Consider the following 15,002-nt stretch of genomic DNA (forward strand, 5'->3'; position numbering starts at 1 on the left):
GCTGTGAATGCCAGAAAGCCATCTGTATACAAGTTAATTGCTTTTGGTTTGAATAGTTTCCATTTTTATCCTGCCATCTACATTTGCACCTATTCAGTGGTTCATTTTGGACGCAGCAGGGGAACACGAGCCACGTTCCAACCCAGCTCTTCCATCTTCCAGGTCTGCTTCGCTTGCAAGCCTTCCCTCAAAATCATTCCCTCCCTTCAGCGCTTTTTTTTACTTTATTTGTCTCAGAAACCAACCGAGCAAACCTAAGGAGTGCTATTTTCACCAACACTTCCGTGGAGTGAATTACTGGGCTGAGTGGATGACAGGAGCAAAGTATGGGTTTATTTTCTGGTTTCCCAACCCCACTTTCCGGTGACAAACTCAAGCTGCCCAGAAGCAGCAAATTCAGCCCCGAACAGAAGGAACAGCAATGTCAGACTACAGAGCACCTTTAACTGATTGCTTTGAAAAACAACCAGCTGTTCCTTTTGTTCGTTAAATCTGTAGATACACATACGTATGCATGTACAGGAAATTAACAATGCAAATCATACTCCAAAAAAAATCTTCAACATCTACTTAAAATCTTGCTACTAATTACAGATGTGATTCAGACCAGTGATGTATTTCTAATCAGCAAAAATAATCAGTCCTGTTTTCCTTGGAGGAAACAAGTGTGGCCGAACTAGCGAAAATAAAACTGAAGTTAACACTAAACACTTCTGCTTTGTACTCTCTAAAGAGTTTTTGTTATCTCTGGCAGATCTTTATTAATGACCTTATGAAAGCATCAATATTATCTAAGTAAATCCACTATTTTCTTCATATATCATCATCTGTAGATCCCGTCTCAGAATGCAGTTTCTGTCAGAGATCGCGTGTGAAGATGGAAGTTGTTTTATAGGCAGGCTTAAGCTTGCAATATTTACCAAAACCAAAATAAATATGTGGAAACGCTACTAAAGAAACACGCACAACTTTTCTATATTTACAGAAAGCGTCATTGAAAAAACCAGCTCCATGTCATCCAAATCTGTCCCTTTATAAATATGTAGAATAAGTCTTTTAAACATTGCTTGCTAGCTGTAGGAACAATAACAACAAAAAACTCTGCAGTGAGTCACTGTGCTCTTCTAGGAATATTTAAACTAAAATACTATTTATCGTGACCTTTCCCGCTTACTTTACAGTTACTGGTCAAAAGTACAGTGTCACCCTGCAGACACGCATAATCAACTTTATTTTCGACTCTAATTGAGAAATGGAGCTGTTAATGTCAAGAAACATTAAAAAGAAGCTGCTTCACTGCACTTGCTCTGTCTAGCTACCTGGTGTTAGGTTTTCTGATAAAAAACCGTTCTGCGTGGACTCAAAGGAGCACAGGGAATCAATGGTAGGGGGGACACAAATCATCTCCTGCCCTGCACCCCCCAAGCCCATCACTGGAACCATCCCACCTTCAGCACACTGGGAGCCTGGAGGCACCATGACAGCCAGAGGAGCTCCAATAACCCCTGGGAGGCATGAGCCCTGACCCAGACCCCCCAGAGGAGCCTCAGCCTTGGGGACACTCATCACCAGGAGTCCATGGGAAAGGCTCTTTGGTCTGACAAGGGTCACAGCCCAGGGGCATGGGGCACACTGTCCCATGCAGGGTAAAAGCATTTCAGGATTGCCTAAGACCCACGGGTGGAACCAAAGGCGAGATGAGGGAGCGATCGAGGAAATTTGTGGAAGAACAATCATGGGAAAACAGAGGGATAAGGCAATACAAGAGGTGATCACATGTGAGCAGAGGGCTGGTCACTGCGTTTGTCTGCCCATGCCCTGCCCTGATCAGTGCAGTCCATCCCATCTCCTCATTAAGCACAATTTCTAACTCTTCCCCTGGGCAAGGGGCTCTCTCCAGGGACTGCAGGGGCTGGGGGCTCTAAGTGCAGCAGCTGGAGCAGGACCAGGGGCTGCAGAGCACCCTGTGCTCAGGGTACAGCACCCGTAGCGAACGAAGGTGTGTGCATCACCGTGCGAGTGCTAACAAACACCAAGCTGGAATAGCCGGTGAGCCGGTGAATTGGCCTGGGAGCCAGCTCTGTCCTCAAGGGCGAGGCCACCAGAGGAGGTGGCTATCACAGGGACCAGGGGAGACCCAGCCAGCTGACAGAGAGACTGGGGACCTGGGGGTGGATTGGGAGACCTGTGTATCTCTGGGTGTGAGACACCATGGAAGACAGAGGATCCAGGACCAGCTACCCATACCATTTAGAAGTTCTCAAGAGAAGTGTTACCCATCATGTGCAAACTCACATCTGTTTGGAAATAAAGTGGTGTACAGAATTGGCAATCCATAGCCAACTGCCGCGCTTGTGATCCTCTCACAGTGGCTGTGGCATAGACAGAAAGCCCAGATGGAAAGATTTTCACGGCAGTCTCCAAAGGATGTTTTGTTTAGAAACAGACAAATGATTTTATATTTTTTTGGTCAAAAAAGGATCTTTTGTCTTTTTACCTTGTCTACACACAACCGCGCATTCTTCTAATTGGCACCAATATGGAAAGTAAAGAAAAAGTTTCAGGTCATACCACTTGCACCACAGCACCAATTTGTATTGTACTCATTTTTCTCAGTTAAAACTATGCTTCAGGATATACAGATATATAAGGAAATACGCCCTCCTATGTAGGAATATTGGACTATAACATAATTTATGTCCTACTTCATCTCTCCTGCCTCTTGTCTGCAGTCACAGGGAACTTTAAGAGCCACAGGTCATCAGGGTCTAATATGTAGGGACAACTCAAAGAAAGAAAATCTGATTCGCCTCACAACAGCCTTACGCTTCACCTACTTCAACAGAGCTACCTCTAATTTGTACCAAAACAAGATCAGCATCAGGTCCCTGGTTTCCAGCAGCAGAACGTCCCACAGCACCAAGACAATGTTAGAAATGTCATATACCGCATACACTTGAGGCACTCAAAGCCCGTCCGCTAAGCAAACAATTAATGACCAGAGAGGTTTACAGCTGATAGCTTCATGCTCAGGATTTCCACTGGATGGAAGAAACATCTTTTTTTGGAATGTGGACAGTGCCCAACACGCGTCCCCCCAGGACAGAAAGGGGGATATTCCCACACCATGGCAAACAACAGCACTGGCTGAATAAGAAGAGTCTTACAAAGACATCATGAATTAGCAGAAAACTAGTTTGGAAAGATAAGATATTAAACAATTTCTGTGGGGAATAAGAACACTGGAGATTATTTACTTTGCTTTAATTACTTTGGCACACTGCTAGATTAGTTTTTGTACGCTACTAGATTTTCATACCATCATTTTACAAATGCAAAGAAGCAAGTTCATGTTCTGAATATTTAAAGTTCACCATATCTGTATTATCTTGTCCTGTGCTGGAGTTTCTGCCACTCAATTCACAAATAAATAAGAGGGCTACAGCTTCGCTTTTAAAATTATTATTATTATTACAGCAATGCAAGCAGCAACCTTAATTTCTAGGTATATCTTTCTAGCTTGCCTTGCATCTCTCAACATGTGTTTTGACAAGAATCCACTCTTAACATATACAATATCAAAACAAGGATAATCATCAAGTTTCACTGATGCTTTCAATCTAGATCACATTAGGTCATCCTCCATTCTCCTGGAACATTTTACTTTGATGGAAAACTGATAATAAGCCAATTTCCAGAGCGTTATAACTTAGAAAAACACAGTGTAACGTTGGAAAGAAGTTTCCCTGAAGGCTTTATGAAGTGTTAAATAGGCTTCATAGTTACGGACCATATTACTGCACAACACTAATAAAATAGCAGTTTTATACTCCCCATTAAATAGAGTGTAAAGAGATCTGTGATTTAAAAAAATTAAAAAAATCCTTGTCGTACTGTTTTGATACTAATATGAGATTTGTGAGAGCCTGTGTGAAAGATTTAATTGGCTGAAATAAAGATCCTGTCTTCTCCTTGAATCTTTCCTGCTACAAACTATTTTAAGAATGCCATTTACAAAAAATGTAAAATTTTCCTGCCCTAAAAAGAGTTGTCCGTACCTAAAACAAATACAAACAATACCATTTCAATACATCTAAACAAGCAAAAGTCTATTCAAGAACTAAAGCTCTGTTAACAACAGGATTTTGATTTGAAATTTCCTCAAACTAATTCGCCACACTTTATTTCACATTAGGAGGTCTGGCCACGAGTACTGTTAAAGAGCTCTGGACTTCCCTGCAGCACCGACAGAGCGGGGATTTTCTTTTTTATTCTTTATGTGTGCAGTTATCTAAGACAGTAAGGCCCGCAATTACAGCTCCTCCACAAACATGAAAATCCCCAAAATAATGAATATTATGAGAATAATAAAATAAAAACTGACCGAACAGTAAATACCCACGGACTCATAAATAATTTAAATTGTAGTGTACCCCGCAGATGCTTGAAGGATTACTCCACGCAACAGGACAACAGAGTTAATTTAAAGCCAACAGGGAGAAATTAAAAGGCTCAGGTTAATTATTGCGTTACAGCTGAGCTGGAGGCATGAAAAACAGAGCAACTGAGAGGCGTTCGGAGATAAGCACCACAGTTTCAGCTTGTCTCCTCCCTACTCCTCGTCTGCTCTCAGGCAGGGCACCACGACAGGGCTCTTCAGTGAGCAAAGAGGCCACTTCAGAAGTCCCTCTCGTCCGATAGCTTGACTCTTTGCTCCCCTCATCACTGTACTTCCCATGCCCAGTTCCCAACGTGCCCGAGCTCCGTGGCAAAAGAATGAAGAGGGGGTCTCACCAGGCAAGCTGCTAGGCAGACTTATAAAAGTGGCAATTTGTAAAGACGACGTTGAGGAAGACGGTTCATTGTCAAGGAAAAGAAAACAGCAAAGGTAGACAAATGGTCTGGGATATGGGCATTTGTCAGGTTCTTCTTCAAAAATGTGAGTTTTGCAGCATTCGGTGATAGAAACATGAAACAAAACTACAAATTTACTGGGCTACAGCAAGCAAAGTGGGAAAGAATGAGCTCAGAAAGATGGTCATATACGTAGTTTTTAGATACATTCCTATATATTTGAGTATCAGGACTCTGAAAATAATAGTCACAGGTATTATCTAGTTACATATTACTAAGAAGATAACACTTGCTGTAAACATGCAAATATTTGTTGGACCTGATATGCAGGAAACAGGTATCCTACCAGAGACATATTTAAATTTTGATGTAAAAGGCTCCAAAATCTTCACATGGAAGGGATTCACATTTGGATAACATGACAGGGTATACTCTCCAACAAAGTTGAATAACTGAGAAGAGGATCAGAAATACTTTTTTTTTTTTTTAATTAGATCTAGAAGGCAGAGTATCCAGTAAACATAAAGTTCCTTCCTAGTAGGAAAAAAAAAATACCTGTAAATGAGCAGGTCTTCCTGAAGAAATCAGAAGAGCAGGTACTAAGATACTTCCTTGCTAAGAGAATGTACAACTCAGTTACCAGTTAAGAATCTCTTAAATGGCTGTGACCCATGAAAGGGACCAAACCTTGGCTGATGTACTAGTACCTGGTCCCGTGACTATATATATAGGGCACCCCACAGTTTGGATACAATCTACCACTTAATATCTCCGGGGAAGCCTGTGTATTCTGGATCTCACTTGGTCATGGGCTCAGAGGAAAAATAGACAAGTCAAAGACCGGGAAAAAACTAAGGCGAATATCCTTTTTCCAGGAACTCAGAAAGAACAGGAGGAAAAGGTCTCTAGAGCTGGCCATCTGTTAAGATCAGGGAGCTGCAAGTTTGTGTGTTAATTCCTGGCTTTTTCATATTTGAGTAATAAGCTCTGTGCCAAAACCAAGGGCTTGCAGCAGGCTCAAGGACAGCATCAATTATTGTCTTCTCTGACATGCCGTTAGTTTGCAAGGCCTTACAGAAGGCAGCCTAAAGGTTCTGCATACCTGCAACTTTCTCACTTAGAAAATAATAGCATCTATGTTTAAGGTGAAATTTAAAGTCTCTATTATCTTTAATTTAAATTTGCAAACCCGGCTGCCAAAAGGGCTTAGTTTGATCAGCAGACTCGCCAGATTCCTTGAATGTGCACCTTTGCCAGCAGCCTCCTCACCTTTCTGGCAGAGCGGCGTGATGCTCTAGTGGAATGGTCTCCTGTCCGCCGTCAGGTTTGGTGGCAGAGGCAGAATTCAGTCTTTCTGTTGACAACAAATGATCCAGAGTTGGGCAAGAGTTGCCAAGGAGAGCACAGCAATTTCTCATCACTAATCCCAACAGTAGCACTGACTCTGATTAGCTCTCAGAGGAATCTAGTTAAAGATCGTGTCCTCCAAGCTGAACAGAAGAAATCATCAACAGGTGATGCTGTACTTTTGGTGAGATAAAACTTCAAGGACAGGGCTTTTTCCCCCTCTCTCTTACGTCATGCTTTTGTAGGTATATAGACAGATCGATACAACAAATTACTGTAGATTTCTATTTGATATTATTTTAATGTTTATTCACAAAAGAAAGATTAAAAATTCCTGTAGCATTAACTACAAATTTCTACAAATAGTCACCTAGAGAAACTCCAAAAACATATAATAACATATATGCTCTACAAAAAACCAAATGCACACAACAATGATCTACAATTATCAACCAAACTATTTCACAAAGGGCTATCCCTCAAAGTATATATATGTTACTTCTGAGGATTTCTTTTGCACTTTTTAAAATAAAATAATTTTTAAAAGTTTCATTATGCTATACTTTTGTCTCAGAAACAAATGAATTTCTGGAGAAAATGACATACAAGATGAGGCTGAGGAGCTCATTTTTTTTCCAGCCTTAAGAACAGAATACTAAGGAGAGATTTTACTACCGCCCACAGCGACCTAACAGGAGGGTATACAGAAGACAAATCCAAACTCTTCCCAAAGATGCACAGTGATAACACAAAAGGCAACAAGCACAATTTACAATAAGGGACATTCTCACTGAAATAAGGGGGGGGCGGGATTGTGGGTACACAGTGGAATGCGTACCCACAGAAGCTGGGATCTCCATCGTTGGAGATGCTCAAAATCCAACTGGATGATTCCCTGAGCAACTTGATCTAATTGGCCCTACTTTGAGCAGAGGGTGGACCAGATGGCCTCCAGAGATCCATTCCAGCCTAACATAGTTCTGATTCTGTGAGCAGAAAAAAGAAATCTGTAGGAAAAAAAGCTGTTCAAAGAGCCTGATCTTTTGTGATATCTCTTTTTATCACTTCAAAAAAAATTAATGTAAATATACAGCAGTTTACTGCTGCTAATATCCTTCTGCATCTAATATAATAGCAATGCACCTCTATTGCATAAATCATACATGACAGAACATTAGGTCTTTAAATAACATAGTGAACACCAGAGATCACGCAGGAAAGTCATCCTTCAGGCTGTTATTAACAGGAATCGAAACCACAGTGTGCATCCTCCCACTAATTCCATTTGATTAGACATTTCATAAGTATATGCAGGCCCTTTGAGCCATGAAAAGGGAAAGGCCCCCACTTTGCACACCTCTTCCTAGCACTGGTGAACTAAGAAATTCAAAGAGAAAAATGACAAAATTTCACAACTTGAGACTCCCAACTGGTGGCCAACACCCAAGACCAAGATGGAGCCTTTGGAGCGAAAAGCTAGTGTATTACAAACGAGCTAAAAGGCAGGACTTTATACATATAAGGAAGGAGACAGAAGTGGTTTAGGATTATTTGGTCCAGAAGAGAACGTGAAATATATATTTGCCCATAGTTTACAGTTTCACTTCTGCTTTATCCAGCTTTCAAGAAACATCCTCCACCTGAAGTAACCTGGCACTATACAATTGGCCTGAACGCCACTGAGTCTGGCTGTAGTCCCACTTTGCCATCATGGAGGTTCATGGCCAAGGTCCTACTCCCCTCTTTAGACAGCAGTATCAGGGAAGTAAGTCCAGCTGTTTCAAATGTCAGCATTGTTAACTATTTCACTGCTGTTCACAATAAATACTGCAGTATCTTGCATGTTTCTGCTGGCAAGTCAAAAGTCACAGTTGCCAAAACCACAAGGTTCAAACTCTCCCAGTGCAGTGGAATTTCTTTAGCATAACGCCCGCTTCTCCAAAGATCAAGCAAACCTAAAGTCTGGCACCATGACCTCATCATAACAATGTAAAATCAATTTATTCAAATGGAAAATAAATACTCAGAGATCAAGTATCCTAGCTGTAACATCACATCTTATATTTGTGAAACCCTGGTATCATAAAATCCTAAAATGAGATGCAATTCTCAGCCTGCCACATCAAAGCGTGGCTGATTTCTAAACCCTTGATGAGGAAACCAGTATGAGCACAAGGAGCCCAGGTTAAGAGTTGCAGGGCTCTTATTTGTGCTGTCACAAGAGCTGACTGCAATTATTATGTACTGAAATGGAACTGGAAGATCAAAGAACTAAGTTTTACAGCGAAATCTGAAAGACAGCATTCCAGTCCTGTGCAATACACAAAGTGGCTGTGCAAGTCTCATCTCCAACACAAACAGGCTCCAGCTTAGGAGCACTAAGGAGCAGAAACACAGTGGATGATGACAAGTTACCATTACCACAACTGCTGCCAGTGCCACCACTGCAGCAAACAGTGAAAGAACTTACTAGGTCTATAAACAAAAGGACTTTTATTTGTTCCTGTTTCTGATGAGACATTTTTCTATTTTATACTTTAAAAATGCTGAAGAATTTGGCTTCCTTAGCAAGCGGGCAGCACTGTGTAAACAAACTGATAGGAGTGGAGCTTATCTCATGAAAAAGAGGAAAGCATCTTTACACAGATTGATTACATTAACTGAATTAAGTCAGGATTGGTGTGGGTCAGAAAGAAATAACAAAATCCTGTGGGGATGCATGAAGAGGAATGACGTTGAGCGTTGAGATGGGTCTAAAAGCTACTTGAAATAAACTAATTAAGAAGAACATCAAGAAAGAATAGTGAATGAGTCTACTGAAGTTCTATGCACCTACAATATAGCATTGGAAGCAAACTGTAGAAACCAGATATCTAAAGAAACTACTATTTAATTGGAGCAACAGAGACTTGGATAACGCATGTGTCTAAAATACGAATGTAAAGAGGTACTGCTATTTCAAAAGGACTGGCAGTGGGAAAAGGGTACTGCATTGTGCATCAAGAACATACACAATTGATGTAGTTCCAGGCCATAAGGAAATTCAGATCTTGGGGAAACTTCCATGTAACGATTACAAAGTTAGAGAAGAAAAAAGCAGGAACATTCCCATGGTGAGGATCTATTTCAAACCACCAAGCCAGGGAAATTAGGGAGAAAAGAGTTTTTGAAACAACTGGCAGAATCATCCAGCGTACAGGACCGGAATAATGTATTTTAACTACTCCCACATCTGGGAGCAGTTGAGAAAGAAATACATCAGGACATTTTGTTCAGCAAAAATTCAGAATACACTGAAGTCAGCTTTTGATAGAGAAGGTAAAAAGAGCAGCTAGTAAAGGGAGGAGGGGAATAGGATGGCTCTTCTAATGTCACTGTAAAGTAACAGAGTTCATAATTCTGAGCATGCAAAACCACAAAACAGCAAAGCATTTTTCAACAGCAGGCTTAAATAAATTATTAAAATACATCCATGGGTGCTGTCGAGTTGAAGAAACACTCAGAAAACAATCGCTGCAATCACAAAGGAGCAGCATATTGAGTAGGGCTCCACAGGGTTGTGTTTCAGGTCCAATGCCATTCAATATTTATATCAATGGCTTCAACAGTGGTATGTTTATGAAACAGAAGGTATGTTTATGAAATTCACAGATGATACTGAGCTCTAAGAGACTGCAAGTATCTTGGAAAGCAGGATTAGAATTAAAAATTATATGGGTAAATTGGAGAGATGGAACGGTATTCAAATCCAGATTGTAAACAAATTATTTTTACAGTTAATGGAGGACAAGTCAATACAGTCATTGGTGTTTGGGGACTCTAATGAGACTCTTCAGCTGACCCTCAGTAAGACTTGTCCAGTTGGCCAGGTTCCATTGACTAGATTGGGAATTTAGTGACCCAGCTAACGTATGATGTGCATTTAGGCACCTACATTCAGATGTTTATAACCTGAAGCCGGATCCAATCTACAGTTTGAGGGCAGCATAGGAGTCAATTAGTAGGAACACATGCAAGATACTTGGATATCTTCATAATGAACTGTATAAATAATGAACTATATAAATACAGGAGGAGGAACCACTTTTTCAGCTGCACTTCTGCAGCAGAGGATCTCTAGTACAGAATACCTGTCTTACTGTTGCATAAATACAAAACACCATAACAGAATTACGGCATTATAGGCAGCAACACATGCGAAGTACTCCTCTCTGAACAGAGCTGTCTTATGTTCAGTTTTGGGCATCACACTCCAAGAAAGATGCAGAACAGCTGGAGAGACAGATTTCTAGAAAACATAACCTATGAGGAAACATGGATAGAGTGAGGATTGTTCAATCCATCAAAAAGACACCAAGAAGTAACTCTGTAAGCTGTCATATTCCAAAATGGCTGCTGAAAATAGGAGGAGACATCCATGGAAGACAGGGTGGTAAGTAATTTTTCAAATTGCAGCAAGGAAGATTTTTACTTTCTAACACTAAGAACAGCGCAACGCTGGAATACAAAGTTTTTAAGAACAAACCAGAGATCTGCCAGAATACAACTGATCCTGGTGTGGGATACCAGGATAGCCCAAGAGGCCTCTGAATGTCTTTTCCATGAGTGCTCTCACGGGTTAACAAAATTCAGAGTTACTCATCCCTGGGTCAGACGCACATTCATGTGTGCCAATGACATTCAGTAATTCCCAAGGCCAGTTCACAAAGGAACATCTGTCAGAGTGATTTTTTTTCCCCCAGCAATTCATAAGGATTAGAACTTGTGGCAGACACACAGTGACAGCCACGTCTCCACACAGTGTGCCCTCTTGGTGTCCTAACACAGGCCTCCAGAACCATTAGTAAAGGCAAAGGAGATGGATGGAGCTCCACTGAGCTCCCTTCTGCCTTCTTGCAAAGGTAGAGAAGAAATGGGATGAGCACTGGTCAAAAACACAGCCACACAGCAGGTTCCTTCTTCCTAATCATGAGTAACTCTGAAGTGAGACTGTAACAATTGAATAGTGAGATCCTGGACCAAATATCTTGCTGGTGCAGTCCACCTCCTTCACTAACGCTACTGTGATTGAATAACCTAGCTCCCTTTATTTTAAGGCAGACACTGGTATTAATTGAGAGGTAATGGATACCTCTCAAGATACCTTTTATTAGAGCCACGCACAAGAAAGACTGAAGTATCCAATCTTACTCAAGCATTGCACCAATGTACATTACACTTCACTTTACCATGATTTTCATAGTAGTTGACTGCAATCAGGAGATGTATGTGAGACAAGTGAGAAAACCCCTAGAGTTCTCACAATAACCACATCTCATTGATCAACGAAAGCTGTCAAAAGACGAAGTTCATCTGACTGTTTTCATGATTACTAATACCCTTACAAAAAAAAAAAAAAAAATCGGTAAATGATCTTTTTTGTGGTATCCACTATATGTACTTTAAATTTTACTGCAGGCATCCACACTATGTTACATGGGCAATAAAAATTTCAGAAAGGAATCCAGTCCAACTAGCCAGAGTTTCTATATTTGCCAAATACCTGCCCTGAAGTAAAACTGTGGAACAAACTCACCTACCTAATAGCAGAAAATGCAAATATCACGATAAAAAAATTACCTATTCCTAAAGTCAAGAACAATGCTGGAACAGGAAATAACAGCTTTAATAGTGCTTTTAAAGGATGTCACATTTTACACAGACTGCTTCTGAGGAAATCATCCTAACAAACCTCATCTGGTCTTCACACACCCTCTTGGACGCACTTTCAAGAACATTTGAAAAAAATAATCAGTTAAATTTTCACATAATAAGGACAGATGACCACATGCTGAAAGATCTAGATCAGTGTGCTGAGGTAACCAAACTTCTCCTCACCCCAACTGTTCATAAAATGTGGTACCCAGTCATCTACGCTCTTTTTTTCTGTGTGAGCAAAAACTTTAAAGGGTCTTCAAAATTTACATTTCAGACTGGCAAACAGGGTCTTCTTCATTAACCTTATTTATTTTAAATTATTCACCACACTTCAAACGCTCCAGGATATTCCTGTTAAAGTTAAGTGGCTGAAATTTATACGGCTCCATATAAAGACATTGAAATGCCTCATTAACTCTTTTTCCTCCCCAGGAATGTTCTCTCTTACAGCCTATATACGTATCCATACATATCTCTCTATCTATATATAGTTGAGACTTTATTTTCAGTTTTCTTAGAATTAATTCAGTTCATTAACTTCAGAACAGCTCACACAAGCCCCTGCAAGCTACATCAGTCCTTGCTTAGCCAGTTTGATGAAACTCATGCACTACGGACACAGCAGGAGGTCACTGTGTTCAGGTGAATTTCATCGCCTTATCATAGCGGTAAGGCCTGGCCGTGAAAATGTGAAGTAACATTTCAATCAACTATCTAGTGTAGTTTCTTCTTCCTTCCCCAGTCCCATGTTTTCAGACAGGAGATACTGGATGATCTCAGATGAAGGTCCTGATAAAAGATAAAATGTCCTGAGAACTAAGATGAGGAGATGAACTTCACATGATAACGAGAGGAAGAATGTCTTTGCAAACAGGCTTGCTACCAAGTGGAGAAAGCTTTAAACTAGATTCATGAGGAGATGGTATCTAAATACTGAAATAAGTGAGGAAGCAGTGCAGATAAAGGGGACGTACACGTTGGAAGAGGCCATGAAACGGAGAGCGTTCAGACTTCTCAAACAGCTGTCCACCACTGCACAGAGCTTGAGCAATAAACAGGCAGAACTAGAAGTCTGTATGTGGTAGCAGAGCTAAGGCATGATCAGAATCACAGACCTGGGCTAGCATATGTGACCAGGGGGTCATGGATGCAGGCTGTTTGAGAAGGAAAGGCAGAGACAAAAAGAAGAGGGAGTTGTGTTTTCTGTAAAAAAGCTCTTTGACTGCGCAACGCTCCGGTGTATGAAACCATCTCATCAATGTACACCAAGGAAAGCCTGACTGACCTGAAGTAGTGTTTAGTAATAGTCCTGCTTTGAGCAGGAAATTTGACTACAAAGCTCCAAACGTCCCCTACAGCTAGCATTTCTATGAAGCTATGGGAAAACTCAGTCTGTTGATTTTGCCAGCAAAATCCACAGATTTTAAGCTTTCTTCTTGTCTTTCGGAGTTTATTTTGGCTTCTTGTTTCCTTTTTTTTATATTATTGCCCGACCTCTGAATGTAGGATTGAATCGCTTTGGCTGTACTACAGGTGAGTTCGGTCAGTGGAGCAGAGAGAAGGAAAAGCGGGATGCTAAGCCACCCGGAGATCCCTCCTTGTCCAACCCTGAAGTTAATCACACAGAGAGAAAGGTCTGGCAGGAAGCCAGAAATGCCAGCTTCAGCCCACTGATGGTCCCCTGCAGGCTGTAAGTTTTCAGCTCTCCTTTCATACTATATTCAAAGGACCCTTTCATACTGTTCTGCAATACTGACCACAGTCTGGCCCTTCACAGCATTCACTAATAATTCAAAATCCCTGGTACAAAGAATGAGAGACAAAGCAAATACATACAATAAAATAAATGTCTCTGCATAACCCTTCCGACTCCAAAACTCCAGTTATTCAACTTTTTTTAATTAAAAATTATACTACATTCAGTAGTATATTATTAAAGCAGAATTTTTCACAACGAAGAAAATAATAGCTGCATAAAAAATGCGGAATCATATATCCTTTATCAAATACATGGGGGCTTTTTTACTCAGTAACTCAAAAAAAGTTAACTTATCTTCCACAAATTACTAAGATTGGGCATAAATTCTGGTTTGGGTTTGGGGTTATTTTTCTTCAGAAGTTTTATGCTTTTATTCTTTTTTATTGACAAAAATCATTTAAAAAGCGCCACTGGAAACATCACTTAGGATTTTCTCAACATACTGAGCTGCCATTTTACAGATTAGAGTACTGAATAGAATTTACTTCCTTAGTCTATCCATAATTAAGTCTGGTACGACAACAAATGGCTAATCTTATGCTCCAAGTTATTATTCCATGTATTTGTTTTCAGATGTCACTTGGGACCTTCTACACCAAAAAAAAAAAAAAAACCCCTCTTAGATTTAAGTCTCACACAGCAAAAGAAATTCTCTGAGCAATGGAAACAATAATTGGTTTGGTTTTCAACATAAATTCTGCTCCAAAGACACTTTTTAATGTACATTGTCAGTTCTTCTGCACTCTTCATTTCAACAGCTTTGTGCCAGTTTACAAAAACCGACAATCGCGATTCTAGAAATTAGTGAAATCTAAAAAAATAAGTGAATTCTAATATACTCCTTGTCTTACTGAATACGGCTGAAATCCCCAGGGACGCTGTGCTCTCTTCCCTATTCTTTGAAGTCTGCATTGCAGAAATCATTGTTCAAGAGAGTAAAGAACAAGTGCTCATCACTTCTAAAAAAACTAATATATTTACTTAGCTACAAATATGGTTTCTGCAAAAGTTCTGATCTATGGTGATTTGCAGTACAGGATGATCTGGAGAGATTTTTGGTTCTCATGGTTTTTTTCAAAAAGTTGGAGCTTATTCTCATCTAAAATACAGCACCCCAAGGAGTTTGTAATCTTCTGATACAGTCATCACTGTTCCCTAAAGCACATGCTACTCCCAGTCAGTTTCCAGCAGTCTTTTAAAAGTTGCCCCAATCCAAATGTTTTTGGTGACAAAGTCATCTGTCTTTGAAAATTATCTCCAACTATGCTATATCCTAGAGTCTTGCATTGTAGGTACATGATAAAATATACGTGAAACTTTGATAGATATTTTACCCCGAAAGTCC

General features: G+C 40.3%; 1 protein-coding gene across 12 annotated transcripts in view; it reads right to left on the reverse strand.

The window, feature by feature from the left end:
- ENOX1 (ecto-NOX disulfide-thiol exchanger 1) overlaps window positions 1-15,002 on the reverse strand; it is a 383,990-nt gene that overhangs the window by 327,332 nt on the left and 41,656 nt on the right. For 3 of the 12 annotated variants that reach the window (XM_074564924.1, XM_074564960.1, XM_074564913.1), the window contains exon 2: window positions 6,124-6,208. The exons of the other annotated variants lie outside the window; for them this stretch is intronic. The gene's annotated coding sequence lies outside the window, so the exon portion shown is untranslated. The remainder of the gene's footprint in view (window positions 1-6,123; window positions 6,209-15,002) is intronic. 12 annotated transcript variants of the gene reach the window in all.

This window comes from Larus michahellis, chromosome 1 (assembly GCF_964199755.1).
Source record: "Larus michahellis chromosome 1, bLarMic1.1, whole genome shotgun sequence".
NCBI classification, from domain to species: domain Eukaryota; kingdom Metazoa; phylum Chordata; class Aves; order Charadriiformes; family Laridae; genus Larus; species Larus michahellis.